Source organism: Rhinolophus sinicus, chromosome X (genome assembly GCF_036562045.2).
Source record: "Rhinolophus sinicus isolate RSC01 chromosome X, ASM3656204v1, whole genome shotgun sequence".
NCBI lineage: Eukaryota > Metazoa > Chordata > Mammalia > Chiroptera > Rhinolophidae > Rhinolophus > Rhinolophus sinicus.
This window is the reverse complement of record NC_133768.1, coordinates 81,028,238-81,034,237: the sequence shown is the minus strand read 5'-3', so window position 1 is coordinate 81,034,237 and position 6,000 is coordinate 81,028,238. Positions and strand designations below refer to the sequence as shown.

General features: G+C 42.4%; 1 protein-coding gene across 3 annotated transcripts in view; it reads left to right on the top strand.

Annotated features, from left to right (window-relative positions):
* The first annotated feature begins 2,274 nt into the window (after positions 1-2,274).
* The window catches only part of KLHL13 (kelch like family member 13), a 283,984-nt gene continuing 280,258 nt past the window's right edge, over positions 2,275-6,000 (top strand). For 2 of the 3 annotated variants that reach the window (XM_074323708.1, XM_074323706.1), the window contains exon 1: positions 2,275-2,715. The gene's annotated coding sequence lies outside the window, so the exon portion shown is untranslated. The remainder of the gene's footprint in view (positions 2,716-6,000) is intronic. The other variant, XM_074323707.1, reaches the window with a different exon arrangement.

Below are 6,000 nucleotides of genomic sequence, written 5' to 3'. Positions count from 1 at the left end.
CACACCTGATTATCCCATTTTTCCTGTCATTTCTATTTCAGAACTTATTGTAAAATGACCCTATCTGAACCTTTTCATGGCAGGGATATAGCCATGACTTGGGTGTATATCAGCTCAGTTTGTATTTATTTCAACCTACATGTCAGGCTTTTCATACAGATTGAAATCGATTGCTTTAAACATGTCTCTTTAATGAGAATGAAAACATCTGTTACCAGGTGCATTCCACCTAATAGGCATTTTGTTTGTTCAGTAGTCCCCCCATCCACGATTTTGCTTTCTGAGATTTCAGTTACCTGTGGACAATCGTGGTCTGAAGTAATTAAATGGAAAATTGCAGAAACACATAGTTCATAAGTTTTAAATTGTGCACCATTCTGAGTAGTATGATGAAATCTCACACCCTACTGATCCATCCGGCAAGGGATGTGAATCATCCCTTTGTCCAGTGTCCCCATGCTACTTGCACGTTGGTCACTTAGTAGCTGTCTTTGTTATCAGATCAACTGACTGTGGTATTGCAGTGCTTGTGTTCAAGTCACTCTTACTTAATAATGGCCCCAAAGTGCAAGAGTAGTGATACTGGCAATTCAGATATGCTAAAAAGAAGCCATAAAATGCTTCCTTTAAGCGAAAAGATTAAAGTTTTTGACTTAATAAGGAAAGGAAAAAATTGTATGCTGAGGTTGCTAAGATATAAGGTAAGAACGAATCTTCTGCCCACGAAATTGTGAAGAACGAAAAAGAAATTTGTGCTAGTTTTGTTGTTGCACCTCAAACTAAAAGTTTCAGACACAGTGCATGATAAGTGTTTAGTTAAGTTGGAAAAGGCATTAAATTTGTGGGTGGGAAATATGAACAGAAAACATGTTCTGATTGATGGTAATGTGTTGCTTCAGAAAGCATTGAGCCAATATGACGACTTCAGCAAGAGACCTCCTGAAACAAGTAACACCAAGCCATTTACTGCAAGTAAGGGGTGGCTACACAGATTCAGGAATAGGTTTGGACTGGAAAATAGAAAAAATACTGAAGAGAGAGACAACATTCACATAACTTTTATTACAGACAGTAAATTGTTGTCAATCTCTTACTGTATTTAATTTGTAAATTAAATTTTATCATAGGTATGTGTGTTTAGGGAAAATCATAGTATAGATAAGGTTTGGTACTATCCACATTTTCAGGCATCCACTGGGGAACTGCTGTTATGTAGGTATACAATAATTATTCAATAAGCATGGTGGAGAAGCCAATGAATTCACCCTGTTAATGAAGACAAATTGTGTAAAACACACTGACAGGTAAAAGATAATGCAAATTCCATGTGTTTGGAGTTCTTTCTTACTTATTCACCAGTTTGATAAGGGCTAACAATGTGGTTAGATCTTTAGTTCTAGCAAATTTTTGCGTAGCTGATTATTTTCAAAGTTACCAGAAACCCACAACTAGAATTTCCGTGCATTCAGTTTGAAATACCAAGTCAGCAATGTTGAGATTTCAAATTCCTGAACAGTTTAATGGTAGGCAATGGGAGAAATACTAGGAAACATAAAAAACATAAAGATCCTAGGCCCTGCTCTGCCCCTTACTAATTGTGTAATCTTGGACAACTTCTTTGACCTTTACCCTTCAGTATATTGTCACCTGAAAAATGGAGATAATAATGTGGACCTCGTGGAGTAGCTATGAGTAACCAGTTCAGCTGTTTGTTCATAGTAAACACTCAGTAAAACGTTAAACTGCTGTATTTGTTGTTATTCTTCCTCTTTGTTAATACTCTGTAGTGTGGCATGGAGGAGAGAGATGAAGCGCTCATCGCACTTCAGGAGTGATTAACAGTTATGTGGGAGCCTGGGTCAGGTTTATTTTGAGGTGCGTGCCCCACCGAGGTGAAACACACCGTGTGTCCAGACCCTCCGTGAATATGGGGGCTGTGGTAAAGGCTGGTAAGAGGCATAGGCAGGAGACACAGGCGGGGGCCTCCTGTTGGAGTGGCTAAGCAGGACTGCAGTTCCTGGACACTTGACAGTGTCACCTCCCCTTGCCTCCAGGGCACTAGAAGCCATGTGTGCTCCAACGCGAGAGCTCTGGTTTCAGAGACTTGAGGGCCACTTAGCAGTCACCTCCTCTCCTGGCCCACCTCGCCACTCACAGCTAAGGCGGAGAAGTTGTGCTCGGACCCTCCGCACGGTCCTAGCCCCAGCTCCTTCGTCTCCCGCGCAGGCGCCGCCAGAGCCACCCCCGCCGCCATGTTTCCCCCATCCGCGCGCCCTCCCCTTCTTCCCCCCTCCGCTCCTTAACCGGGCTCCCGCCGCCTGCCTCTCCCCACACCCCTCGGTGAGGTCAGGCGGAGGCGCTGCCGCTGCGGCCGCCGCGGCTCCGCTCCTATTCCGGGTAAGCCCGGAACACGGACTTTTGAAAATAACTGGAGCGACGTTCGGGTTTAGGGTCCGCGCTTTCCGCCTGCGCGAGGACAGGGCGAAGTGACCAGAGCGAGCTGGGGGTGAGGAGGTGCGGGAACCGGTTCCCTGTAGCAAGAGGGAGCCGGGGCTGCGCCGCGCGACTCGCTTTTTGGCCCTCGGAGCGCAGCAGCTGGTGGACAGGCAGCGGGACGCTGGGACGCGGCTAACAAGGTGAGGCAGTCCTGAAGTTGTAGGGGCTCCATCGGCCGCCTCCCCACGTCTGGGACTCGGCGAGACGAGCCTGTGACCGGTAAGGAGTTGGGATCTGTACCAGGGGCAGACGGACAGGGACCTAGCTTCGCTCTTTGCATGCCCCCCCTCTTTCTGTCGCGTGCTACTCCTCGTCCTCATCTCTGCACCTTCTCATCCCTACTTCCCGGACTAGCTGGCTTTGCCAGACGCCTGGGTTCTTTTAGGACCCCAGAACGCAATTTCCTTTGCTTCTTTGTTATCCCTCCAAGATCGTCTAGTTCAGGCGTCGCTGTCGCTGCCCTGACAGTTTGGGGTCTCTCAGTCCGTCTGGTCCCCACTGTCGCTTGCCCTCTAACAGTTTCTGCTTTGTGCCTCCCAACTCATCCGTTCCTCAGAATCGTATAACTTGGGAGGCTTGGCTACTGGCTCCCTACTCAGGAGCACTCTCCTCTTTCTCCAAGCTTTTAACTCTGCTCTGAATGTCTTCATCTCTTTATGTCTTGGCTTCTTTAGTTTAATCACAGTTGACTGATGATTTTCTTGCAGTCTAACAGCCTACAGTTTACTGCAAGTGATGGAAATGATCCTCTAGTAAGTATCAGCTAAGGAACTTAAAAGCTTCTTTCTAGGTTTCAGTAACTTAGTCCAAGAACCATACCCACTTAAAATGTTTGCATGTTTGTATGTAATCCTAGAACATGGCCCTAAATCTGATTCTTCCCCCGCTGCTGAGCAGGCCTGGTGGGGGGTGGGCAGAGAGGGAGACAGGGGGAGACAGAGAAAGGGAGAGATGGGGGAGGGAGAGAGACGGGGGGGGGGGGAGGTGAGGTGAGGTGAGGGAGGGAGGGAGGAGGGAGGGAGGGAGAGGAGAGAGATTGATGATTGACTTTTGATGCCTGGCTCCATCTCTCCATCTGCAAACTGGGATGTTCGTGGTTTTAATGTATGGTAGTCAGAGGACTCTAGTGGTTTGGGGTCAGTCACTTACGTTAACATAGGCTGGTTACTAAGCATATTGTATGGTAACTGAGAGACTCTGGGGTTTAAAAGAGTCCCTGTTGGATAGGCACCTGCCTTTTTTTTTTTTTTTTTAAGAAGCCACAGTTTCTTACATTAGATTCCATATTTGCACAAACCTTCAAGAAACGGCATTAAAAAAATGCATTTAAAAAAGAGACTACTTTTCTGTGGATTGGAGATTAATTTGCTTAAGTTGATTTCCCATAGCACCACTTTTTCTGTCAGCAATATCACCTTATCCCTATACAGTTGCCCTGAAGAAAATAGAATGGAGAACCTGAAATTGGAGGTACATAGTGAACTAGCACATGCTGATGTTTTGTGGTTGTGTTTTTGGAGATGGCTATAGCTAGTGCTCAAATTGGAAAGCTGAGAAAAATGAAATAATTAAGCAGTGATTACATCATTGTACATATAAAAAAGTAGCTCCCTTAACTGCCAGTTCTTCTTAATATCCTATTACTTAACAGTGATAGAACTGTTTGCTTGATGTGTGACTAGATATTGCTGTTGACATAGTGTGTGCTAATTGGTAGTAATCTCAGAAGAAACCAAGTTGTGAATGAAGATAACCCCAAATTTCACTGTCCTGGTAGCACTTTTTTTGTCAGTGAGACCATGAATGTAGTTTCTGCTGCAACATCAAATGATGCATTTTGAAAACAGATAAATAAAAGCTTCAATTTCCTAAGGTGTTTTATCTGTATTTTTATAAGCACAATTTGAAAAATGTGGTGTGACTATATGGAGTTTTAAGTTGATGTTCTGAAGAAAGTGGTTTTTACAGGAACAGTAAAAGATGTTGATTATCAATTTAGTTAGATGGTTTGCAGGTGATATGTAGTTTCCCTTATTCATTTAGAAAATTTTTGATTTCACTTTAGTTCTATTAAAAAATGGACTATGGTAGGGAAAGGGGATTTATACTAATAGGGCCACCCTTCTAAATCTGTAATTTTCTTGGCAACCTATTCTGGAAAGATATAAAAACTTGCAAGCTGTTTCAAGAAAAATAGTTTATATCATGCTGTTTTTCCCTTTTATTATTATTCATACTAAGTCTCAGCTAAGACTGCCACTAATGTGAACTCATTATGTTTTGGGGGGGTGAAATGTGGATGTGAGTTTATTATAAGCATTTTGATCTGAATCTTTTCAATATGTTTCAATATGTATTTCATAACCCATCTGGTACACCTAGAAGTTATCAGGCTGGATGTTTCTGATGATACTAAACATAACTGCAGTTGAGTATTGAATTCTCTTCTTTTTTTCATTTTCTTTGCATTTTAAATTACTTTTCTTCCATGTAATTTGACTTACAGTAGTGAAATGAGACTAACCAATTTTCAAATTGTTTGATTTTATTGATGTTGAATAAACTACTACAACCCCCTCAAAGTACTTTTTTCCCGTAAATCCATTGGTTGAAACTGATCTATTTTTATTGCAGTGAAATAACACAATAATTTGTCAGTCATTATCAGATTTCAGAAAATGTAAAAAGAGCATGGAAAAAGGAATAGCTCCAGAGGAAACATCTCAAAATTAGGGGGGGAAAGGCTTTTTCAAATTACTGACATTCATAGCAATCAGCCTTTGAATATATTGTTCATTTAGTAATTTATTTTACAAGATCTTTTGAACCCCTTCTATTTGTCATGCTGCTGTATTAGGCACAATGATAACTCTTACAAGGAATGTTCTTTGCTCTTGTGGAGTTTCACAGTGGTCTATATTCCACCAAACAATATAGACAATAAACTAGTAAAAGAAGGAAGATCCTTAGAGATTGCAGTAAGAAAAATGAAGGAAATGAGTAGCAAAGTACGATAATGGAGAACTGGGAAGGGACTAATTAGCTACTGCGGTGGTCAGGAAAGGCCTCTCAGTGAAGGTGACCTTTGAAAGAGAAAAAAGACCTGAAAGAGAAAAAAGAATGAGCCTACCTTGTGAAGAGCAGAGAGAACAAGAGCTAAGGCTTTGAGGCAGAAAGACAAACTTGGGGTATTTGAGGAACTGAAAGCAAGCCAGTATGGCTGGAGCCTAGTGAGCTGGGTGGGTGGCGGGGAGTGGTTAAAGATGTTAGAGAGCTTGTCAGATAATAGATAATGCTGGGCTTGGAGATTCTCAGAAAGAATTTGGGTTTGATTCTCAGAACAATGGGAAGCCATTGAAGAGTCTTTGTTAACTACTTTTCTGTGGAAGGTCACTGACTGAAAAAAAAAAGTGGAGCTAGAGATTTGTTTTGCAGAGATAAACAGAATATCTACCTACTCAGTTGTTTAAGTTAAGACCTGAGAATGAAAAACGTTGTTTGATA